At 42.9% G+C, this 26,953-nt stretch overlaps 1 long non-coding RNA gene across 1 annotated transcript in view; it reads left to right on the forward strand.

Annotated features, from left to right (window-relative positions):
- The first annotated feature begins 11,542 nt into the window (after positions 1-11,542).
- The window catches only part of LOC141130099 (uncharacterized), a 42,621-nt gene continuing 27,210 nt past the window's right edge, over positions 11,543-26,953 (forward strand). Inside the window, exon 1 of the long non-coding RNA XR_012241992.1 lies at positions 11,543-11,907. This is a non-coding gene — a long non-coding RNA (uncharacterized lncRNA). The remainder of the gene's footprint in view (positions 11,908-26,953) is intronic.

The raw sequence follows: 26,953 nt of genomic DNA on the forward strand, positions 1-26,953 counted from the left end.
CCACCAACATGGCCTTTGAAGAGATGGTGGAGATGGTGTCCATATTGAGAAGGGAGGACTATGATGGCAAAAAAGGACCGTACATCTGACCCAATATGTGGAAGGACAAAATAATGGCCTCAGTTGTCACCGCTCTAGACCAAAAATTTGGCCATAAACCTGCTAAAGAACAATTGAGGAAGCGGAGGTCTGACCTCAAAACTAGGGAGCCTGAACAATATTGGCGAACCAAGAAGCTGCTTAAAAAAAGTAAGTACTTGTTGTGTGTTCCTATTGAGATACTTAACTTGCATGCTGATCCATGTACTTTTAGTTTATACAGCATCGTTCGTAAAGACCGTTCTTTTGAAAATACACATGATACTAAGAAAATGACGTTTGTTTTTTGCCAAATACGATGGTACAGGGTTGGACATACATTTAGGTCTTGATAATTTGTCGTATTCCAAAAATGTGGTGATGTTGTGTAGATGTGTTTGAAACTATAATGCTTCTTCAAAAATGATTCAGTGTAATGTATGGACACAGCAGCTGTTTCCACATCTGGACTCACGAGCACTAGTGTACTATGTGACACCAGATAAAATTTTTGAGGGTAATACACATAGGGGATAATTGAGGTGTCTGCATCTGTGAAACTTGCATGAATATGTGTATTGTTTAGCATTTTTGGTCAGAGTGAATTTTAATCCTGTCTTCCAAAATTTTTTTGGAAACAAAATGACAATTGTCCCCAACTTCTAACCAACGTTTCATATTCCTTTTTCATGACTGAAATATCACTATGTTTTAACTATACCTTTTGTTTAATTCTCATAGGAGAGAAAAGAGTCAAACAGTCCAAGGATCCCAGGACCCCCCCAAGTCACCAGCCTGAAGCAGGAATTACCCCAAGCCCCAGCCCAAGACCACGCCCACCCGATGAGCTGGAGGAAGGAGATGTGGAGGAAGTGTGCGATATTTCCACCCCACCAAGTGAGTGACTAACACCCCAGCTTAAGTTAATCTATTTAGGCGTGCATATTTTTCAAAATGTTTTTTTCCACACATTTTAGGTGATGTTCTAGTTGTGGAAGGCCAAGCGGCAGAGCCATTTAGCACAGACAGTGCACAAAGACTGATTGGGCAGATAATGGTGTGGACTGGCCAAATTGACAGCATGAGAAATCGGCTGGACAGCAAGCAACAGGAAATGAAGAACATGATTGATGTTTTGGGCAGAATCTAATAACTTTTTGCCTAAAAACATCAATCATGTTCTTCATTTCATTGTCAAGTTTTATTTTTTTTAAATGTTTGAAGTTGTTAAATACTAATCTACAAATTTAGCAGATGCACACGGTGTGTCATCATGTGCTATCTTCCATCAGGGGATATCAATGTACTTGTTTTGTGTTTGCAACCCCTTCATCAGAATAATGTTAGTTTGTGAGAGGAACAAAGGGATTGCACACACAAAACATGTCCATTGCTCCCTCATGATGGGAGATAGCACATGTTGACTTGAAACTTTTTTACTCCCAAATTGTGAGCATCTGAAAATTTTTTGTTTTACATGGGTGACATCACCAGCACCGTTATTAACATGTTGAACTTTGTAAGTTCCTGTTATTTTTGCTTCTTATGTTTTTAAAAACCCTGTTGTCAAGCCTAATTTTGTAAACAATGTATATTTTTTATATGCCTAAACTAAACAAAAAAAAAATATATTGTTCCTAAAAAAACAAAACAAAAAAAAAACATCAACACGTTCAAACAAAATGCACCTTTCAATGTGCACACAGTAAAATGTTTTTACTACTACAATGTGTGTGGCTTATTATTTATCAATAACAGTTTGTTATTTTTTTGTGTGGTTACAGTGACAAAGGGCCTTATTAACTAAAGGGAAATGCACTTGCCACTACAAGTGCACTAGGAGACAGACAAAACTAAATGCAAACAAGAATCAAAACAAGAGATTTTTGCCAAAAATTTTTTTATTTTTTTAAATAAAAGATTAAAGCTCTTGTTGCATTGCAATACTCCCCCGACCATTACAATAATTGACATATCTGTCACGCACTTGATGGGCGGTTTGGGGGGCCAAGCCAGTACGGCCACTCTCCAGGCCTGTGAGTGGATCTTCACCACTAAGTCCGGCCTCAGGCCCAACTGAGGTAAGATATGTTGATGAATGATGTCTCAAAAAATTATGCAGACTGCAGCAAGCCATGATGACATAATTGATCTCGTATTTTGCAAGATTTATTGCTGAGAGGAACAAACGGAATCGGCTGGCCAGAATCCCAAAGGCATTCTCCACAACTCTTCTTGCTCTGGCCAGCCGGTAATTAAATACCCTCCTCTCCGGGGTGAGGACCCTTTGGGGGAACGGCCTCATCAAGTGCTCGCCGAGAGCAAACGCTTCATCAGCAATGAAAACTGACGTTCTGGTCATCAGGTGGCAATCCCAGGCCACCAGTCTGGAGAAGCTGGCACAGCTCAGTCTGCGCAAAGACTCCTCCGTCCAACATCCGGCCGTTCTTCCCCACGTCCACAAACATAAATTCCAATTGTGCCGAGACCACCGCCATCAAAACTGAACTATGAAACCCCTTATAGTAATAAGACCGCGAATGGGGTGGTGCCACAATGCGGACATGCTTCCCATCGATCGCCCCGACACAGTTGGGAAAGTCCCAACGGTCAACGAACTGGGAGGCCACAGTCTGCCATTCCTGTGTGTTCGAAGAAAATTGTGGAGTCAAACAAGAAAAAAATATATAAGTTCTTTTAAAACATAACTTTGATATCAGATTACACAAAAACATTCTTGAACAACAGCAGTCCAACATTATTAATATGTGTTATTTTTATAAAAAAAAATTAAAAACCATAAGGCCCACTTATAAGATTACTCATCCCCTCTGATGGACTATTGATCAATTTGTATGTGGGGAGAGGGGTTCTAATTTAGGCCAAGAACACACCTGACAGTTGCAAACATTTGAGGGGGGTGGGGGAGGGGTTCTAATTTGGGCAAAAAACACACCTGACAGTTGCAAACATTTGAGGGGGTGGGGGAGGGGTTCTAATTTGGGCAAAAAACACACCTGACAGTTGCAAACATTTGAGGGGGTGGGGAAGGGTAAAACAGTACAATGGAGCTGACAATATACATTGTTGAATGGACTATAGGCTAGAGGTATAAATGGACCCAGGATTGCATGGTGGGGAGGTTATTGAAGGTAAATATGCATGTAGGCCAAAAAATGATTAATGTAAAAAACCAGGCATGCATGAAGATAAAGGGGACATTCACAGCATATTCCAAGCATGGTAATTAGGTAACGAGGACATTTAGACAATACATTAGCAAACATTAAATACATATCATGTAATGTTAAAGGATAAAACTTACCTTCATATAGTCCTTCTGCAGGACCTGAATGATGGCAGAACAAGTCTCTGGGATTATTATCCCCAGAGCCTGGGGGGAGATGCCTGTCGAGAACTTCTAGTCCTGAAGACTTCTCCCAGTCGCCAAGTAACGTAAAGTGGCAACTAGCCTCTGCTCCGCACTGATGGCTTGCCTCATGCAGGTATCCTGCCTGCAGATATAAGGGGTCAGCATAGCCAGCAGACGTTCAAAAACGGGTTCCGTCATCCTGAGATAATTCCTGAAATACTCAGGATTATTCTCACGGATCTCACGGAGCAAAGGCATGTGCGAGAATTGGTCACGCTGGCGCAACCAATTCTTCGTCCATGAACTCCTCCTCGCCCTGTTCATGGACTGGACTCGGGTCAAAGTATTAACCCCAACACCAAGTCCCTATGCAGCGCACTCGAGAACGAGTACGTCCACGCAACATGGCTTTAAAACGGTTGGCTGGTCAAACAAACAAACTTAGAACAAACGCACTGAAGAACAGCAAGGCCTATGAAGAGCGACCTGTAAATCAGGAACAAGCGGACCAGAACGGCCTGCTAGGCAGGTTACGAACTGACCAACACACACTGTAAAGCAGATACAAACCTCACAAGCACAAACTGAACCGCAGAAAACGATCTAAATAAGCTGAAGTGTGAAAAGCGTGAATCGTCTCTAACCAAACTTCTACTAACACGAGATAAACACAAGATTAACAGAAGGAGCCCAAAGGGTGGCGTAGTGGGGCTTGAACTTCCTTTTTCTAGTCCCGTCGTACGTGCTGTACGTTCAAAACCATCGGACTTTTGGAGTGATCGTGTGTGTCCAAGTCCGTCCGTTTGTAAGTCCAGCGCACCTACGCTACAAAGTCCGCCGGAAAGATCGCCGGACCAAGTATGCCGGAAAGTCCACTCATGTGTACGCGGCATAACAGAAAACGTTTGACCTCTGTCATTGCCAACAAAGCATATATAACAAAGTATTGAGATGAACTTTTGATATTGACCAAATACTTATTTTCCACCATAATTTGAAAATAAATTCTTTCAAAAATCAGACAATGTGATTGTCTGGATTTGTTTCCACATTTTGTCTCTCATAGTTGAGGTATACCTATGATGACAATTGCAGGCCTCTCTCATCTTTTTAAGTGGGAGAACTTGCACAATTGGTGGCTGACTAAATACTTTTTTGCCCCACTGTACCAATCAGATTCCAGTTTTGTTTTGTTTTTTGTCAAAGCTTATTTGAACAAAATGAAGTTAGAAGAGATTGGCTATCATGCTCAGCTGCACCAGATTTTGCACTCTACAGTTTTAGTAGTCAACCCCTTGGCATCCAGATCAACATAAACAGTAGCAAGGTCACCTAAAATGCAGCAGTGGACAGCGTCAAAGCTTGACCTACCGAACACAGGCGACTATACTGCCAAAGTGCATTAATGGTGACAATTCTAGGCCTAGACCTCCTAGATGTGCATTATCCATAAGTATTAAAGAAAGGGGAGAAGGGATTATAAAAGGGACTCCAGGATGGTTTGTCTGAAGGGGCAGTCCTTTATGTTACTCTTCTCCCGACTATCATTGGGGCCCTTTAACAACTTTGCCTCTATCTCCTGTTCACCCTCTATAGACCAGAACAATGTTTACATTTCTACTATGGACCTGTTTGTTCAGCAATAACTTTTGCTGTTCCTTAAGATAACAAGGTAACAAGGCTTTCTTTTCATGATATTGCCTTGCATAGGATGCCTGTATCTTCAGCTGGATGACACAAGACGTAAACTGACCTCGGTAGCATGGATCGGCTGCCATGTTACCATGGTCAGGCTGCAATGCTACCATGGTCATTTTACTTGTAGGAAGAATGTCACAGACAAGATCAACATTGTAGAATAGAACTGTAACACAACAAATCACATTTACCTAAATCAAAGAGCCGGCGCAAGGTTTTGTTTTTAGGTTTACAAACATTTTATTGGTTAATAAAAAAGAAGAGAACACAAAAATCTACAGGAAATTAATAATTGAACGGAGAAGGAGAATAAAGAGTTATGATTACAATAAACTAAAGGTTATTAAGGGGTTAAACAGAGGAACATTTTATTAAAAAAAAAAATACTTGTCAGGTTGCTGTAACTGACATCATCTGCAGACTGAAGTTCATCCTTTTAATCTGCAGATGAATGAACAGAAAGTTACAAATGTAACTACATTGTATCTTTCTATCCCAGCAAGTGTTATTTATAAACTCTGTCAGACTGCTTTTTTTTAAAGCTAAAGCTGCCAACCTCTCTGTGTATCCAACCAAGCTAGCAGTGTCAATAATGGCTGGATAGCCCTCTCACCAGTTTCCAGAAAGCTGCTGTGGACGCTCAATGTAGACATGGCCCCCCCCCTCAATCTCTTCCTGAAAGCCTCTTGTGATCAGTGGTGGGAAACAGAAAGTGAGCAGATGCTCCAGCCTCTCTGTGGCAGTGGTGCAGGATCTGTTATGGGGGTGGTGCTGTGCTGCCCCCGGGAGTCCTAACTCCCAGTCTCAGGTTCGTATGCCCACTGGAAGGTGAATACCAGAACAGAGGTGCTCTCTCTCTCACTTCTCGGCACCAAGAGGAAGAACTTTCCCGAGCAGTTTAACCCCTTCCCGCCCTAGCTATAGCTGAATGATGGCTACAGCACAGGCTTACTTTGCCAGGAGGGCATGTATTGTCATCCTCCTGTGATCGCGCTGCACGGCCAGCACACTCTGTGATCCCTGATTTTGTCAGACTCAGCTGATCACAGATCGGGGTAAAGGTACAATCACATCGACCCTTTACCACGTGATCAGCTGTGTCAAATGACAGCTGATTATGGATGTAAACACAAGCCAGTTATCGACTTTTCTTTTCTCGCGCTGCCAACCTGAGGAGAGAAGAGGAGAGCCGATAACCTGCTTGTGTTAAAGGAACATCAGCACTGATAATCAGGGCACTGATTATCAGTGTGCTGATTATCAGTGCAGTCCCAACAGTGCTCATCAGCGCTGCCAATCAGTGCCCATCCGTCCTGCCAATGAGTGCCTCCTCATCAGTGTCACCCATCAGTGCTGCCTGTCAGTGCCTATCTTTCAGTACCCGCCTATTAGTGCCATTTCATGGTGCCTATCAGAGCCCATGAGTGCCACCTATCACTGCCCATCAGTGCTGCCTATCAGTGCCCAACAGTGCCGCCTATCAGTGCCACCTATCAGTGCCCATCAGTGCCGCCTATCTGTGCAGTCTCATCAGTGCCTCAGCAGTGTCGCCTGATAAGTGTAGCCTCATCAGCGCACATCAGTGAAGGAGAAAAATTACCTGTTTGCAAAATTTTAGAACAAACTATGAAAAATGTTTTTTTTTTCCCCCAAATTTTCAGTCTTTTTTCATTCGTTTAGCAAAAAATAAAATACCTAGCAGCGATTAAATACCACCAAAAGAAAGCTCTATTAGTGTTAAAAAAATTGTAAAAATGTAATTTGGGTACAATGCTGTATGACCGCGCAATTGTGATTCAAACTGCGACTGTGATGAAAACTGAAAATTGGCCTGGGCAAGAAGGGGCTGAAAGTGCCCAGTAGGCAAGTGGTTAATAAAAATCCTTCCTCTACTCCTCCTACTGCACAGTGTCTATTAGGATCTGTAGTCCAAGTCCTATAATATGGCCATCCCAAATTGCAAGTCTCTGCATTCTCAGTGCTCTGCAAAGAAGTTTATAGGTTTGCTTGGTTTTAGCTCTGCCCCTACTGGCCAGAGCAGAATGGTGCAGTATAACATCAGTATCTCAAGTAAACTAATTGTAAAGGAAAGTCTCCTTTTCCATGTCCAGCACCTGGCTACAAAATTGATATTTTAACATAATTAGCTGTGGTCTCTGATCTAATTTTCTTTATATTTGAAAACATTAAACACCTCCTAATAACTGTCATGGAGGGGAGTCCACATCCACTAGGAACAGGCTGACCAGGAATAAAGTTGTGGCTGAGGTTGTATGGAGGTGCAGAATACAGAGAAGGCAACCAAAGGTATCGGTTCTTCCAAGGACTCTGAAAGTTAGAACCATTGAGTGTCAGAAGAAAATCTGGGAACTGGAAGAGACCTGGACTACTCAGTGATGGAATGACAGAAGAGACTGATGAGACACAGTGTGACACAATATATTGGGAGGCAGGATACTTCAAGGACAAAGATGGAACACTACTCTAAGTGCCTGCACATTCATTGAAGGTTGGAACCCTAAGGCTCGGTTCACACCATTGCGCTGTGCGACCTCGCACCGCACTGCGATGTCTGTGCGATGCAAATTCAGCCATACAGATTGTATGGCTGAATTCGCATCGCATTCAGACCAAAGTCGTGCAGGACCCTTTTTTTGGTCTGCACCTTTTTTTGGTCTGGTGAACACCCATGCGATCCGATTCATGTCCGAACTGACAGTTTGCACTGCGATATGCGAACTGATCTGGGAGTGTCATTAACTTTGTATTGGCACCCGCGGCGGTTCACATAAGGCAGTATGAACTGCCTTGAGAGTCAGATGCAATGCGGGAACCCGCAGTGGATTCACAGCGTTCCCACATCACACCTATGTGAACTGAGCCTTAGTAGGACCAAGGCACAGAGTCTAAGAAGTTGTATGGTCTAAGAAGTCGCATGGTTTCCACGAGAGCACCCTGAATGAAATGAGGGACTTTGCTGCACGATGGGTTACCAGGTTGCAGCCCTCTGACTTAACCAAACAGGCAGCTACAGAGAAGGACCGCGGCACCCGGAGCACTGAAGGAACCTGGAATCAGAGGAACTTAAAGTGGAAGTAAACCCATCCATTTAACCATTTCAAAAAAAGTTACATTTCCGGCACATGCCAGGAATGTAACACTCCCATTGGTTGTGCTCTCAACCAAACTGTCAAACCATCCAATGGCTGGTGTCATAACGGATCACATGTGCAGCATCATGGCAGTTATAGATCAAACAGAAGCCAAGATGGCAGCTTCCTTGGCTGAAAAAGATAGGAGGGTTTACTTCCACTTTAAGTGAGAGTCTCTTAAAGTACTGGGGTTCTGGGTTGGCTGGGGTCAGAATATTCCCATAATAAAATAAAAGGGATGTCCTTTACATGTCCTTGATGCTGTTTAGGAGCTTTAGGTGTGCTATTAGGTGCCCTAAATACTATCTGGAGGTAAGAAACAAGCTGGGAAATTTAGCCCAATGTGTAGGTGATGGATTTAAAGCACAGATATAAATCTTGTTTTAAAAAAGCAACTGCCTTATTATTTGAAACAATGAAACAGTTATTTAAGGGTGTAATAGCTAGATTATCCAAGTTCAAGATAAAATTAAACTTGCCTTGTCCTGAAGTCAAGTATAATCTAAAGCCAGCCACAGACAGTTCGAAACTTGGCTGGTTCAGCAGGGTCTGGTCGAGATTCAACCCATGAATGGGCAGGCTGAATGTACCCAAGTCGATTAATTGATCGACTTGGGTATGACCAGCCTATTGGATTTTACATGCGATTATTGCTAGCGGTTAAGCGTTTATTATAGCCACTATAAGTAATCACTGTGTTGCGCCACGGGAGGGATTCCCCCCATCAACGCTGACTGTTTTGTTGAGGGAAATCAAGCGATTTTCTTCTCCGGCAGGGGCGGCCCGTGCATTAAGGGTGCACAGGGGCCACCCCCTCTATCCTTGCCACCCCCTATATGCATTGCATGAATCTATCCATGGCTGCCACTGCCACCCCCTATTTAGGAGTCTGGCCCCTTTTCTGACGTCAGGTGTCTGAATTACAGCAACGGGGGTGTTTTTTTGGGGCACCTGATTAGAGCCTTGGGCTTTTATAGGCTTCAAAATAGGGTGGACTCGGAGCACAGAGCATTGCGATCGCAGTCCACCCTTAGAAAAATAATATTAATTTGCTTTTCAAAGACTGAATCACCTCTCCGCCAATCAGGAAGCGTGGGTCTGTTAACCATTTCCCGATTGACTGAAAGGTTAGGCGATCCGATTGGATGCCTAGGAGGAGGGGAGGAGACATACGACGGAAGCCGCCGTCATCTCAGAATTGAAGAGGACACGGAAGACGCTGCAAGATGCCTGTTGCAGCCGGTCCCCCTACCCGATGATCCCCGATGTGCCCGCCGATTGGGTAAGTGCCGGTCGCCTGGCAAACAGCGGGGGTGGTTGTTTGCCACCCCCCAAACGAAAAAAACACCAGCCACTACTGTTCTCTGGTACTTGTTGTAGGGATTGAACACTGTGACCAAATTGCAATCAATTTGGGTACAACCTTATCAGAAAATAATGTGCTACAAGATTAATTGATAGATGCTAATTGGTTTTGGAGAAAGGAAAGTGTTTTTTTTATGCCTAGGATAATAATACAGGGTAGGGGCAGATGGTGTTTTTACTTTGGTCCACTCCAGAACTTGACATGGACCCGGAACCTCATTGAACCTCATCTATATTTAGACACTTCAAAGTTAATCAACCAAGTAAGCCCTAGTTAAAGTCCTTGTAGGTCTTATTTTCAGGGTAGGGCTTATTTTCGGGGAAACAGGGTATGTAAGTTTAACTTACAGATTTTTCTTTAAAGGTGAACTCAAAGCTCCCAACTGTCCCTGATTTCGAGGGACTGTCCCTGATTTGAAGCAATGTCCCTCTGTCCCTCTTTCCTCCTCATTTGTCCCTCATTTTGGTCTGATCTATATAGTTGTATATAAAATGCACTTTTTATCTTTTAAAAAGTGCTTTTCAGTTCTAAACCTTTCATTTGATTTCTAAATGGCTACATTTGTAAATTCCAAAAGCCAATATAAAGGAATAATAGTGGTAAAAAAGCACTTGTGAGTTTAACCAATCTTGTTTTTTTTGTACAATTCTCCTTAAAGGGGGCGTGGCAAGGGGTGTGTCCTATGCCTACATACTTTTGCTGATAGGTGTCCCTCATTCCCATCTCAAAAAGTTGGGAAGTATGTGAACTTGAGGTGCCTCCACCTATTTCTATCCTCAACCATGGACTCCCTTCAGCTACGTCAGAGTGAACAACGATATTAAAGGCTTCCCAAGCACATCTATACTTCATAAAATTGCAGGCTTTGCAGATGACCTACTGTTTTTAGATCCTTGATGTCTCAGTAAAGAGAACCTGTAATAGCAAACTGCTATCACATAGGGTCTATTGACCCCTATGTGATGGCAAAAAAGGTCATTGTAATGCTGTGTACACACGGCCGGACTTTTCGACCAAACTTGTCCGATGGAACGAATCCGTCTGACAATTCGACCGTGTGTGGGCTTCATCGGACCTGATTTTCGGTCGAAAATCAGATGGACTTTAGATTTGGAACATGTTTCAAATCTTTCCGACGGACTCGAGTCCGGTCGAAAAAATCCTCTCGTCTGTATGCTAGTCCGACGGATGAAAACCGACGCTAGGGCAACTATTGGATACTGGCTATCAACTTCGTACGTCATGACGTCATCAATGTGATCGTGTGTAGGCAAGTCCGTTCATTCAAAAGTCCGTCGGAAATACGTCAAAAGTCCGTCGAAAGTCCATCGGAAAGACCATCAGACCTTTGATGCCGAAAAGTCCACCCGTGTGTACATGGCATAACTTAAAAAAAATAAAAAGTAATAATAAAAAAATAGCATTAAAATGTCTTTAGATCCCCCACCCCCACATACACACAGATAGTGTTCTGATAGGGGACCGCCCCCCCCCCCCTGCTAGAACACACCGGTCAGCGTTTGCGGACATTAGCTGAGAGCCCTGATCAGATTCTGATCAGCTGCTGGCTTTTCAGCATGCTGGTCGTGAGATCGGCTTCTGTCGGACAAGGACCTGTACACACGGGCAGAATGTCGGCCAGTTTCTACTGTAGAATCTGATTGTGAGTGTGAGTGTATGGGGTTTAATCGTCTTCTAGGATCATTCACTAGGGAAGAACAAAGCACTTACGGGATGGATTATGAAAACATGTTAGCTCTCTATATACTATGCAGTGTTTTGCTCCCATGTAAAATCCTATTGTTGATTTCCAGGGGAACTGAAATACAGGAACAAAGAATAACAGAGTAGAAGATTGCGTAAATCATCACATCCCTGGCATGTTTTACTTTTTATGGAAAGGCACATTACAGTGGAGTGTATCTTGTTCAGGTCCCCCCAGTCATCCCTAATTATGTAAGCTCTGGGTGTGATCCGACATTTACATGTTCACTCCCAACTTCTTACCGGCTGCAATTTAAACACTTTCATCCCACAGTGAGTGATCAGGCTTGGAGCAACTCTGGAGAGGGAAGGATGCTCTAAGAATCCACAAGTCATATTGCTATGATCAAAGGAGCTGACAGTCTGATTATCAACGGCTGCTAAAAATGTGTTGACCTTCAGGGAAGGAGCTGCATCTGTCTGAGCACAAGACGGCCTGAATTTTGGAGAAAACATTTTTAAAAACTCGACAAAAAGTAAGTGACTGTTTTTTTTATTTTAAAAACAAATCTGGATAGAAAAATGCATAATAATAAACTGGCCATACATGTTACAGTCTGATTGTACAATCTACCGAGCGAACTGAAACTATCCTACAATTCAATTGAGATATAGATATCTATATATATCTATATATCTATATATCTATATAGATATATAGATATATAGATATATCTATATATCTATATATATATATATATATATATACACACACACACACATATATTATATATATATATATATATATATATATATATATATATATATATATATATATATATATATATATATATATATATATATACACACACACACACATATATTATATATATATATATATATATATATATATATATATATATATATATATATATACACACACACACACACACATATATTATATATATATATACACACACACACACACACATACATATATATATATATATATATATATATATATATATATATATATATACACACACACACACAAACACAAACAAACACACATAAACAGATATATACAATTGAAAAATACTATATATTAGTATATAATATTATATAGTATTATATTATTTATTTTTTAGGCATTGCTGCAGATTGAGGTTAATAATTCAACATTATATGATCGTTAATAATTGCAATATTATTTCATCTATTTATGTTTACATATGTATTTATTTTTCTTTATTTCCTTTTATCTATTTATTTATTTCTTATTATATAACAAGTTTTTGGAATCATATTAAAAAAAACATCCTTATCCTTTGGGCACCTATTACAAGGGCGGTCAAAATAGGCAGCTGAGCTGCGGTTTTACCTACCCTGGCCATCCACCGAAAAGGCTAAACAACAGCTGGAGAGGAGGCTGTTCACATGCTGCACCAAGTTTAATGCAACATGCCGAGTTGATAGGTGGCACCGCCTATTGAGCTCGACCCTTCAAGTCAATGGGGCCGTGCTGCAACAGCAAGCCAGAGATGGCTTGCTTGCAGGGGAGGTGCATTAGTCCCAATATAAGCTGATGTTTGGCAGACAGAAAAAGAGCAGGCATTCAGAAGGTAGCAGGAAGGTGGTCTTCTGAAAAGCGATCCACCGCAGAGATTGTACTGTGTGTGCTAGCTTTACCAACTGTTTAGATATAAGGAAATTGTCTGTACCCTATCCAAATAATTCATACAAACAAATCAATTTTTTTTAAATACACAGCCTCTTATACGTAAGCCCACATGCTTGTAGAATTCACTAAAAAAAAATGTAAACTTAGTAGGTTGTAGCATGTGTTTTGCAAGCCAGGTTGGATTAAGCAACGATCATGAGTTTAAAGTGAGATTATAGCACAAATAAAAAATGACAAATGCCTGTATAATGCAATCTGACATTAGTATTAACACGGTAGTCTTGGTTTTTCAGAGTCCTCCTTGTAAGATAGTTTTTCACCTCTTGATCCTTCCTTTATGTTTGTTAATTTGTTAACTTCCATTAACAGATCAATATATCCAGCAAAAGTGTCAGTTAGGGGGTTGAGACAAACCATTTAACACTGACAAGTTTGCTTACAATGATCAGCTTTTTTTCATTTAGTTAAAACCTTTATCCCAAAGGGAAAAAAAAACAGTTTCTGTAACTGCCTAAAAAAAGTGTTAGCCGGAGTTCAGCTTTAACTTCTTCATGCCCGCCCTGTAGCCGAAAGACGGCTACAGCGCTGGCTTTAATTGCCGGGAGGGTGTGCATAGACGTCCTCCCGAGCATGCGCTGTCAGCGCATCCCTGCAGGGTGCGCTCTGTGATCGCCGAGTCTACGAGACTTGCTGATCACAGATCGGAGTAAGGGACCGATCCCGGTCCCTTACCACGTGATCAGCTGTCAGCCAATTACAGCTGATCATGTGATGCAAACAGAAGATCGGTAATCAGTATTTTTTTTCCCCTCACACTGACCGATCACCAGCTTCTGTCAGAGGGACATTGGTCCCTCACACAGAAAGCTGCGGCTGCCTCATCTGTGCCCACCAGTGCCACCTATAAGTACCCACCAGTGTCACCCACCAGTGCCCACCAGTGCTACATACCTTTACCCACCAGTGCCACCTATCAATGCTCACCAGTGCTGCCAATCAATGCCCATCAGTGCTCATCAGTGCCACCTATCTCTGCCGCTTATCAGTGCCACTGATCAGTGTTGCCTATCAGTGCCACCGAATAGTGCTGCCTATCAGTGTCACCTACCAGTGCCTACCAGTGCCCATCAGTGCCCATCAGTGCCACCTATCACTGCCGCCTATCAGTGCCATCTATCAGTGCCACCCGTAAGTGCCTTTCAGTGCCGCCCATCAGTGTCACCCATCAGTGCCACCTCTCAGTGCCGCCTCATCAATGCCTCCTTATCAGTGCCCATCAATGCAGCCTCATCAGCACACATCAGTGAAGGAGAAAAATTAACTGTTTTCAAAATTTTATAACAAGCTATGAAACTGTTTTTGTTTGTTTTTTTCAAAATTTTCGGCATTTTTTTTGTTTTTTTTTTGTTGCAAAAAAACCCCCAAAAAACCCACCGGTGATTAAATACCACCAAAAGAAAGCTCTATTTGTGTGAAAAAAAAATGATAGAAATTTAATTTGGGTCCAGTGTTGCATGACCGCGCAATTGTCATTCAAAGAGTGAAAGCGCTGAATGCTGAAAATTAGTCTGGGCAGGAAAGGGGTTTAAGTGCCCAGTAAGCAAGTGGTTAATATGTTAGCCACTAACAGTATATAAAGTTCATCTAAATCTACTAGCCATCTATTACTACCCTTTCCACAGGTTGACTATCCTGTTCAAGTGGAGCTATATGGCTTCTCCATAAATACAGTGGAGAACTGAGTGTAACCACCAAGTCCTTGTACACGCGAACCAAAAATCGGGCAAAACCTGCCAGTTTGGAATTGGCCATCTTTCTACCCATGTGTACAGTTGTCAGGCTCAGCAGGGCGATTGCTGCACTAACATTGCTTTGGTTAGTACAACAATCTCTCAGGTTTTTTTTGTTCAGCCCGCTGGGTTGAATGAGAAAAAAAATTCCAGTGTGTATCCAACCTAAGACAGGTAATGTGTTAATTTTGACAAAACCACGCTCCGCCCACCTGTCCGCGTCATTCATTTACAGCGCTCTGTGAATGTGAAAACTACAAGTACCAACAGACTTTTCAGCTGTGGACTTGTAGTTCTCAATAAACTACCAGAGTGCTGTTGAGAGCTCTATGTGGTTTATCGATTCTTCCTGTCAGAGTATAAATGCCTGCCCGTATCGGAGGTACGGGCAGACAGCTACACAGAGGGGTTGATTTACTAAAAATGGAGAGTGCAAAACCTGGTGCAGCCAATCAGCTTCTAACTTCAGCTTGCTCAATTTACCACTTGCTGACCACCTGCCACAGTTGTACTGCGGCAAGGTGGCTTGGCTGTACAAATCGCTGTAGGTGTACGTTGGCTCTTGCACTCGTTTTTGTGGGCGCGCGCACTCCCATTGGCCAGCGGGGGAACCAATCAGCGGGTGGGGCGGACTCGATGTCCGCCGGCCACCCGCGATCATTCCGTGTAGTGACAGAACTGGGATCTGCCTGTGTAAACAAGGCAGATCTCCGTTCTGACAGGGGAGATCACAGATCCTGTCTTTCTGCTATGCAGGAAGACAGATCCGTGTGTTGTGCCAGGCAGCCCATCCCCCATACAGTTAGAACACACAGTGAGGGAACACAGTTAACCCCTTGATCGCCCCTGATGTTAACCCCTTCCCTGCCAGTGTCATTAGTATAATATAGTGCATATTTCTAGCACTGATTACTGTAGTAATGTCACTGGTTCCCAAAAAAAGTGTCAAAAATGTCCATTCGGTGTCTGATCTGTCAGCAGCAATGTCACAGTGCCGCTAAAAAGAAATAAAAAAAAATTAAAAATGCCATAAATCTATTCCCTATTTTGTAGACACGATAACTTTTGCGCAAAACAATCAATATACGCTTATTGGGATTTTTTTTTACCAAAATTATGTAGCAGAATACATATTGGCCTAAACCGATGAATACATTTTATATATATATATATATATATATATATATATATATATATATATTTTTTTTTTTTTTTTTTTTTTGGAAATATTTTATAGCAGAAAGTAAAAAAAAAAAGATTTTTTTTTCAAAATAGCGCAAAAAATAAAAACCGCAGAGGTGATCAAATACCACCAAAAGAAAGCTATATTTGTGGGGAAAAAAAAGAACACACATTTTGTTTGGGTACTGCGTTGCATAACTGCGCAATATTCCGTTAAAGCAACACAGTGCTGTATCGCAAAAAATGGCCTGGTCATTAAGGAGGTAGATCCTTCCGGGGCTGAAGTGGTTTCTATGCAGAACTGCACCAGATTTTCCAGTTTTGGTAAATCAACCCAAGGCAGTCTGCATGACTGTGGCATTACACCCTCAATAAACCCGATTATAGGTACAATGCTTTACAGGCTCCTAACGAAAAAAAAAAAATGCATATTTTTTTTCCTGCAATAAAATTTAAATGTAATACATTTTTTTGGGAAAGATCAATTTATCCTTTAAGAAGGATGGTTATTCGTACGCTTCATCTGGCCACAAACATTCCAACCTGATTGTGCAATCTTTTGCCTTTTGAGCAAAATTTACCAACAAATGTCTAGATCAACCATTCTCGGCCAGGGTTCCCCCAGAGATTGCTAGGGGTTCCTTGAACTGTGGCTGATTGATCTTCCATCTGATGGTGTCTGAATAATTTTGGGGCCAACAGCACTGCATAGTCGGCAACATGACACCAATACTCTTAAAAAGTGAGAAAAGAGACGAAGCTCTCTCAGACGGTTATGGGATTTTTGTTTGGAAGTAGTGTGTCTGTTATAAAGGTGAGCACCAAAAACAACAATTAATATAAAAAGAATATGCATTTATTGCTAAATATCAGATAAAATCAGATATGACACCAATACTCTTCTTAGCTACCTGGAAGGGTTGCCTTCATCCCACTGGCCACCAATAGGGGCATTTTTCCATTAACCCCAGTGGGCTGATTTTAGCAAGAGTTCCCCCAAACCTGAAAGATATTTCAAGGGTTCCTGTGAGTTAAAAGGGTTGAGAAAGGCTGGTTTAAGCCAGCCAAAGATGGTTTGAATCTCAGCTGGTTCAGCAGGAAGTTCAATAACTCTCAGCAGGCAATCAGGATTCAGATTTTACCATTCAACCGTAGAATAGAAATTGCATACATTCCTGATTCTTGCATTGCCTCTTCAGTAAACCTGATTAGGTTTAGATCTTTTCAACCTCACACTATGTTTTTTTTTTTTTTTGTTATTTCCTTCAGCTTGGTTAAAGCACGCTTTGTTATTTTTACCTACACATAAGCCTATAATAAGGCTTACCTGTAGGTAAAATGAATATCTCCTAAACATGCACCATTCAGGTGATATTCATGGATGCAGCCAGTTACGTCAACGGTGCATGCGCTCTGAAGGACCGACATACTTTGCCGGACCCTCAAAGCTTCCTGCCGGAACCGGGGGCTCCCGCACGCAGGTGTGGCAGTGATGTAATCGTGACTTCGACCAATCATGTAGCCGGAGCACACAAACCCGGAAGAAAGACCAGTGAAAGATGTCAGCCCTTTCAGTGCGCCACTGGAAGGCTTCGTACCAAGGTAAGTATTTCATGATGTGCTAGTATGCGATGCACCGCAGTTTACTATCGCTTTAACAAGCAAACACCACTGGCAAAGAGCAAATGTTACTGCAAATGCATGTGTCCTTTCATGTATGAATGTTTGGGAATATAAATATCCTTAGTACTGCATCAATCTTTTTGAAGTTTTTAGAATTTCACTGATTGAAAATTCAGTAACATGAAGGTTGCCATTGCTTTTCAGATTTGAAAATGCGGGTTGCCTGGCTGTTTTACTCAACCTCTGGCTTGAGTACTTTCTCTCTGTCATTGACCTGGACCAAGTACGTAGATTAAAAAAGTTAGAGAGAACTCAATGTCCTTATTTTCATAATTGTTCAGAAGCGTGTCTCAAGATGATCAGCAGGGAGACTGTACAATAGCATTATAGGAAAGAAAGCCTAACAATAGCATCTTTCATGACAGCTTTCCTTTGAATAAGCCCCACACTATCTATCTATCTATCTATCTATCTATCTATCTATCTATCTATCTATCTATCTATCTATCTATCTATCTATCTATCTATCTATCTATCTATCTATCTATCTATCTATCAAGCTACATAAATGGACTAAAATATCTCCTAGAAACCTAAATGTTATTAGGTCAAATATAGTGCCAACATATTGCACAGCACTGTACAATATAAAGGGAGACAGTACAGTTATGGTGCAATACAAGGTTAGGAGGGTCCTGCTCATGAGAGCTTACCATCTAATAGTTCATGATATTTAACGGTGTTCCACCGTTAAACGGTAACGGTGTGCCAGTCACGGCACGACTCGCGCATGTCAAAGCCTAATTGAACAAGCACAAGTTAGAAGCTGATTGGTTACCATGCACAGCTGCCCCAGATACTGTGTGCACCAGTTTTAGTAAATCTCCCCTAATGCCTATTGTGACTTTTATATCATTTTTCATTTACTTTATAATAAAGTATTGTGTTTTTACCAACGTATCTGGTCTACTTTGGTACCAATAAGGCTCCTTTCACACTGAGGTGCTTTGCAGGCGCTAAAGTGCTAAAATAGCGCCTGCAAAGCGCCCTGAAAGAGCTGCTCAATGTACTCCAGTGTGAAAGCCCCGAGGGCTTTCACACTGGAGTGGTGCGCTTGCAGGGCAGTCATAAAAGTCCTGCAAGCCGCATCTTTGGAGCGCATTAGGAGCAATGTAATTACCACTCCTAAAGCGCCCCTTCCCATTGAAAACAATGGGGCAGCGCTGCAAACCCGCCCGCAAAGCGCTGCTGCAGCGGTGCTTTGCGCGCGGTTTTAACCCTTTTTCGGCCGCTAGCGGGGGGTTAAAACTGCCCCGCTAGCGCCGCTAAAATGACAGTAAAGCGGCGCTATATTTAGCCCCGCTGTACCGCCAGCGCCCGCACGCCTCAGTGTGAAAGTAGCCTTAGACTACTTTCAGACAGGCTGCAATGCTTCCACGGGGGATCACTTTTCAGAGGGCGGTATGGCAGTGATTGGCAAGGCGTTCAGGAGGTGACCCTGCCACCTCCTGAGCATCTACTTTTTTTGGGGGGGGGCAGGGTTAAATATCAAGGGGGATATTTTAGTAAGAAATCTCACTGCAAGCCCAAGCAGAGCATTTGGCTTGTGGTTGCAGTATGCTCCCATTGAACTCAATGGGAGGGATTGACAGTAGAGTATGTACTAATGCAAATGTGCTATATTTGTTTTCCTAGAATCCAAATTCTTAATATATGTAATTAACTAACCTGCATATGAATCATCTAATCCTGTTTAGACAATATCTATTAGCTGATCCTTGTATCAGTGGCACTACCAGTACAATTTTCTTGTACCTCTGACTTTGTAGCCTGCATTACAGGCCTGCTTTTTAAAGTAGAAGTTCAGCTTAAAACAAACTCTAAATCTACTCGCAGCAAAATTCTAAGACTAATCTATTGAGCCTTGTAAAGAAGAAATCGCTGTGAATACCTTTTCTGCAGCCGGTTCGGTCTGGTCGCACGCTGAGCTGTCAGCGGAGGCTTCTCTGTGGAGGCGTGTGTAGAAGAGGCAACCAACAATGGAAGCCCTATAGTAACTGTATGGGTGATGTCACTTCCCATTCATTTCCCAGCCGTTGTGGGTTCTCTCCTGGTTTTTAGCATGCCTTGCATTTATGCGAACTTGTGTATACACTTTTTGTCGTTGAGTATGCTGTATATGACCTCATAAGGTACAGTAAAAATGTTCTGTGCAATGACTGCTTTTTGGTATACATCTCTCATTTAAAGTCCCAAAACCCCCTTTTTGTGAAAAGAAGCATGCTGACAGGAAGAGAGAGAGTAGAGTGGCAGAGAGATTTGGGATGAGCTGAATGTACAGGGGTCCGATTTGCAGGAGGTTCGCTGAACTGTCCTGAATTTGTGAACATTAATTTGAGCCCTGATTTTGTCGGGGGGTGCACCACTAGTTGCTACTAAGCCAGTGGCTGCCAGCTTCCTGACAACTAACCTTAGCGGGAGGCTTTGCATGTTTATCAGCGCAAGTAATACCACTGCTAAATGTATAATTTCCTAATGCAGATGTAGGTTCAACTGGTTGCACAGATGAACATCCCATTTAGTTCACCCATTTGCTGTATACCAAACAGGGAAAGTTTGAACCGAATTCTACTTCGTTCTGAACCCCAAGCGTTTTGCTACTTCTCCTTTCAATGTGCAGTTACAGCCCAGGGAGGGTCCAGGGGAGGTGGACTGAATGATGCTGACCATCAGACTGAGGACATCTAGTGGCAGAAATAATGGCTGTGGGGAAATCTCCAGGTTGAGTGTGACTATTGCGGCAAAAGCTGGTTTTGTTATTCGTTTTTTTTAATGGGCTATTCATTTTTACTTTTGGCTGGAGTTTTGCTTTAAAAGGAAGTAAAGCCCATCTATAAAAAATGTTCCCTTCCCCATCCCCTACCTATCCTGTATAAATAAGATCTGTGTGCCTTTCTATTTTCAATCTGCTTTGGTCTGGTCATAATTCTGCAGCTCTGTGTAAGGGAGTGCCCAACGTTAGCAGTAAATGCCCGTAGTCCAACCATTGTCAGCACTCCCTCCTCTACCCTGCAGCAGCTGCTCTCTGGCACAGGAGAACTGGAGCGGCGGGATCACGTGACCAGACTGGAGCAGATTAAAAATAGGTAAGTGCACAGATCTTATTTATACAGGTTAGGCAGGATAGGTAGGAAGATTGGAAAGGGAACATTTTTAAGAACAGTTATGCCCCGTACACACGGTCGGACTTTGTTCGGACATTCCGACAACAAAATCCTAGGATTTTTTCCGACACATGTTGGCTCAAACTTGTCTTGCATACACACGGTCACACAAAGTTGTCGGAAAATCCGATCGTTCTAAACGCGGTGACGTAAAACACGTACGTCGGGACTATAAACGGGGCAGTGGCCAATAGCTTTCATCTCTTTATTTATTCTGAGCATGCGTGGCACTTTGTCCGTCGGATTTGTGTACACACGATCGGAATTTCCGACAACGGATTTTGTTGTCGGAAAATTTTATATCCTGCTCTCAAACTTTGTGTGTCGGAAAATCCGATGGAAAATGTGTGATGGAGCCTACACACGGTCGGAATTTCCGACAACAAAGTCCTATCACACATTTTCCGTCTGAAAATCTGACCGTGTGTACGGGGCATTATAGTTAAGCAGCTCATAGATTATGCGATTTTCTTTTCTTCTACTACGGGTGGAAGGATAGAAAATCCCTCCTGCAGCGCTATTGTGTTCTGCCGGCAGGGAGCCTTCCCGGCTAGCAAAACACGATGGTTACTGCTGGTAGCCATAAATCTCATGAAAAAAATCTGAAAGGCTGGTAGTACCCAAGTTACTCGATGTATAGAATTGGGTACATCAGTCTGCCCATAGATTGATCGAATCTCCGCCTGTCCCTGCTGAACTGGCCGAGGTCTGATCCCTCTATGGCCGGCTTTAAGCTTTAATTTCACTTTAAGTATTTTACAGTTAGAAAAGGTATGTCAGCTGCAAAACAATAGATATAAGTTTATCTGTCATATTCCTTTGTCCCATTAAATTGAAGATGAATTCTTTAAAATAATTGTGATCAGCCACCCTCCACATGAACACATACCAATGAACAGTATAACATTTCTGTAAACCCCATCAGTCTCTTTATATCACTTTACATCACTCTGACCTGATTCTCCCCCCTTTCTTATCTCTTCTGTGTGATTACACTGTGTATTTATCAGAAGAGACAATGGATCGCAGAATTCTGGGTTATCTTGCAAACAGGCGCACAAATAATTCTATTTTCTTAGGCTTTATTATCTGGCCAGGAATTAGGGTGGGGGTGCAATTTATTTGAATTGAACTGATGCACCAAACATGTATGGAGGTTGCATTCCGTTTCATACAATGCATTGTAATCCTTCCCTAAGTGATAAGTCCTGCTGATTGGCAATGGTAGTGTAGCTCTCACTCCCTCAGGAGCCCACAGTTTAAGGTTCCTAGGATCTTTACCCGTAGTTGCACCCATAGCAAGACACACTGGATTTTTGATTTACTAAAACTGGAGAATGTAAAATCTGGTGCTGCTATTCATGGTAGCCAACCAGCTTCTAACTTCAGCTTTTTCAATTTAGCTTTGGCAAAAAAAAAAACCTGACAGCAGATTGGTTTCTATGCAGAGCTGCACCAGATTATGCACTCTCCAGTTTTAGTAAATACACCCCACAGTAACAGTCACTCCTTTGGCTCAATGAACAGTCTAGGGGTATGCTTGTCTGATGCTTTAAAACTGAATCTTGACTTGGATAGGAGTGGGGTAACTGCGGGAAACTCCAGTATCTTTAGCAGCAACTTGAGGACAGTAATCTTCCACCTAATATTCTGAGCAGAGTCCTTGCACAAGCAATTAGATAACTGAGCTATAACAGGACACCAGGCACAATGTCCCCTTTGAGCAATGCCGACTCTAGCACCCGAGGGTTGGCAGCAGCAGGCGGTCTCAGGGATCTCTCCCTCCCATCTGCACTCACTACTGTCCTTGGATAATTGGATGCCTCCTTCCGATATCTTTTAGACACTTCTCCAGTGATCCCAGACCAGATCCCCAGACGAAAGTCCGTAGGTCAGCTCCAGCAACTTTTAGCAGAATAGGCCCCCCAGCTAGCCTAGCTGGGACCTCAATGAACAGCAGACACATTGCTGGCCTGCCCAGGAGGGCAACAACCCTCCAGGCTGAGATCTCCTCCTGCTAGCACAAGTCCTCTGTTTCAAGCCTCAAAGTATTTATACACTCTCCCATCCACAATTTGGGCACCTCTCCCCAGGGATTGGCCAGGGCTGCATCAATATTCAGCTACTGATTTGACTCCTCCAGCCCACTATTTTTCAGAATCTTTCCAGACAGACAGGGGAAAGCAGTCAAGCCTGCAGCCAGTGGAACACAGAACAGACCAAAATAATCACACGCAACTCAACTGATTACAGTGAGCGCTGAACTAAATTTACCTAACCCAGCACCTACCTAGCAGGGTGCTACAGTAGCTTTTGGCACATAGTTTCTGGTGTACAGAGAAATGCTTCAACTTAAACAGGGATTACACTTTGCAGTTTTTCAGTGGGTTGAACGAAAAAAAACTGACAGATCCCCGCATTAACACAACCAATGTTGATGCAGGGAAATCTCTCCCACTGAGTCATTTTATTCTGACAAGGGGGCTCTATCCCCAGAATACACTGATCAAAGCTCGCATCCATTGGCTGTGAGCGCTGATCGAATCCTGGTTTTCCAGCATGCCCAATCGACAAAAGCCGGTTAGACTGGCTTCTTTTGAACAGACAGCTGTACACGGGGACTGAAAGTCGGTCGGTTCCTGTTGAATTGACAATTATTATATCTACAGCCAATTTCTTTTTCAGTTGTTAATAAAATAGGGAAGATTTCTGTCAGTTTTTTCTTTACTTTTTTTGCTGTCTTGTTGGGTAGATTTTCCAAGGAATTATCCTAAAAGTGAGGGGGAATCCTCCTCTTGGAAGGTTGTCACCGAAATGAAGGCTTTATTCCATTTCATACAATACATCGTGACCCAAAGCTAACCCTTCCCTACGTGATACATACTGGCAATTGGCACTGGTAGCTACCTCCTGGAAAGGGAGTCAGTGTTATTAAGGATGGGCAATACCACAGCAGTCTCCTATGTGAAGAGGGAAGGGGGCACACGGAGTTCTACCCTACTCCGGGAAGTCGAGCCCATCATGTCCTGGGCCCAAAGAAATGTTTCCAACATCTCCAGCAGTCTTCATCTCCGGAGTCCAGAACGTCCAAGCGGACTTTCTGTCGCGCACACAGATGGACAACAATGAATGGTCTCTTCACGGGCAGACGTTCGATTGGATTCTGTCTCTGGGAATCATCCCAGAGGTGGACCTTTTTGCGTCCCTCTGCAACTTCAAGGTCAAGAAATATTACACTCGGAGCCGTTGCAGTCAGGCCTTCAGAATAGATGCCCTGACGGATGCTTTTCCCCCTGCTCCCGATCATCTTCAGGTTCCTGCTGAGACTTCAAGCGGAAGCAGTCGAGGTGGTGTGATAGCACCATTCTGGCCAAACAGGCCATGGTTTCCCCTTCTGACTCAGCTCAGCTTCCAGGACCCTTTGCTGCTTCCTCTCAGGACCTTCTTTCTCAAGGGGCAGCCCTGCACCCTTGTCCGGCATTACTGAAACTGATGGTCTGGTTCTTGAGAGGGAAAGGCTGGAATCCCTCGGGTGCACTTCAAGGGTGATTTCCACCCTCATGAGCTCTGGGAAGGCGATCAGGAATAAAGTCTATGACAGAATATGGGCCAAGTTTGTCAAATTCTTATCCGCTGCAGGCAAATCAGTCAGAGACCCAGGAATACAGGATATCCTCAGCTTCCTTCAAACCGGCCTAGATCTATTTCTATCCATCAGCTCTTAGAGTACAAGTCTCAGACTGTTATCACCAGAACAGATATCCACATTAGAAAATTTACTCTCACCTCCTTGTTCTGGTGACAACCCTAACATTTTGATCGTTGTCACTGAAGCAAATAGAGGGATGAGTCTCCCTATAGAGAGAATCATAAAATTGACAGACGTTCTAATGTTTCTCTGCTATATCCCAAAAAATAAAAAGTTACTAAGAGTCCAAGTATTAGACCATGTTATCCACAGATACCGTAGTCAGTGAAAAGTGAAAACACAGCTGATGCCATACTCATGGGCATCCGCAGAACTTTTTTCAGGGGGGGCATCATTTTAGGTCACCCATGCTCCACCCCTTTTCGACAATGTCATGAAGGGGAGGGGCTTAGTCATTATCACATAAAGTGCAGGCATGTGCCCATCAATTGCAGCCTCATTGTGCCCATCAAATTTGGACTGTACAGTACGGAGGGTGTACAGTATATGTATATATAGGAGGTGTTAGTATATACAGGATGGAAGGTGGGTGTATATAGCTGTATTCAGGACAGATGATGTATATCGGCAGTCAGTGATGATGGAGGAAGGTCTCTATATACAGGAAGGAAGGTGGGTAAATACAGCTACCTTTATATAGAGACCTGCCTCCATCATCACTGACTGCAGATATACATCATCTGCCCTGTATACAGCTATATATACAGGACAGATGATGTATATCTGCAGTCAGTGATGATGGAGGAATACAGGAAGGAAGATGGGTGTATATAGCTGTATACAGGACAGGATAGATGATATGATCTTTCCTATATCTGGCACCCCCCTTCACTGATCATACCTGTATACACTCAGCTGCCCCCCCCTCATCTGTATATATGTCAGGCCCCCACATACACATCTGTAAACACACACACAGCTCTGCCCCTACTGTACACAAACAGGCTCCTCCCTTCACTTGTACTCACAGCCCCCACTTGTAAGGTGGTCTTCCTTCTCCCAAGTCCTGTTTCCACATGCCCCTGTGAAAAAATACAACAGGCAGCAAAGCAAACACGAGGGGCGCACATACAGGAAGCAGCCAGAGGTGGCAGTAAAGAGCTCTGTAAGTTCAGTGACACTGATCTGCAGCAGCTGTGGAGCTGACTCACACAAACCCAGAGAGCCAGCACAGCTACAGATGCGGCCACTTCAGACTAGAGCTGCACAATTAATTGTTAAAAAATATTGATCTCAATTCAACCCCCCTGACGATCTCTATTGCAGAGTTTGCCAATTCTTTCATATACCAAGTGGAGAGACTTATCTGCTCACTCAGCTGTCAAAAGAAAACATCTGGGCAGTCTGCCAAGTTTTTAACATGAAACATTGTAACTAACTCTTCCTTCTTAGATCAAAGGGATGCACTTCTGTGTGTAAAGAAAAAATCCAGGCAGTCTGCCAAGTTTTTAACAACCTGTAAATGCAGGAAGTTTAACCACTTAAAGTCTAAATATTTTTCTGACACTTGTTTCTTAATCAATATTTTTTGCTAGAAAATTACTTGGAAACAAAACATTATATATATTTTATCAGAGACCCTAGGGAATAAAATGTCAATTGCTGCAATATTTTATGTCACACTGTATGTGCCCAGCGGTCTTTCAAACACAATTTTTTGGGAAAAAATACATTTCAATGAATAATAAAAAAAAAAAAAAAACGCAACAGTAAAGTTAAAGCAATTTTTTTTCTGTTTTAATGTGAAAGATGATGTTACGCCACGAGAATCGTGAGAGAATCGTGATCTATCTTCTAAGGCCCCTTTCACACTGGGGCGGGAGGTGCGTTGGCGGTAAAGCGCCGCTATTATTAGCGGCACTTTACTGTCGTTTTAGCGGCGGTACTCGGCTGCTAGCGGGGCGGTTTTACCCCCCGTTAGCGGCCGAGAAAGGGTTAAAAACCACCGCAAAGCGCCTTTGCAGAGGCGCTTTGCCGGCGGTATAGCTGCGCTGCCCCATTGAATTCAATGGGCAGGATCGGTGAATGAGCGGTGTATACACCACTGCGAAGATGCTGCTAACAGGACTTTTTTTCCCGTCCTGCTAGAGCACCGCTCCAGTGTGAAAGCCCCCGAGGCTTTCACACTTGAGACACAGCAGCGGCTGTTTCGGGTCGGTTTGCAGGCGCTATTTTTAGCGCAATAGCACCTGCAAACTGCCCCAGTGTGAAAGGGGTCTAAGGAAACTTCAGACCCTTGCCGATTCCAGGGGGGTCACTCACCCCCCCCTTTGCCCCTAAATGTGGACGCCCATGGCCATACTGTATACAGTCAGGTCCATAAATATTGGGACATCGACACAATTCTAATCTTTTTGGCTCTATACACCACCA

This window comes from Aquarana catesbeiana, linkage group LG02, assembly GCF_042186555.1.
Source record: "Aquarana catesbeiana isolate 2022-GZ linkage group LG02, ASM4218655v1, whole genome shotgun sequence".
Lineage (NCBI taxonomy): Eukaryota > Metazoa > Chordata > Amphibia > Anura > Ranidae > Aquarana > Aquarana catesbeiana.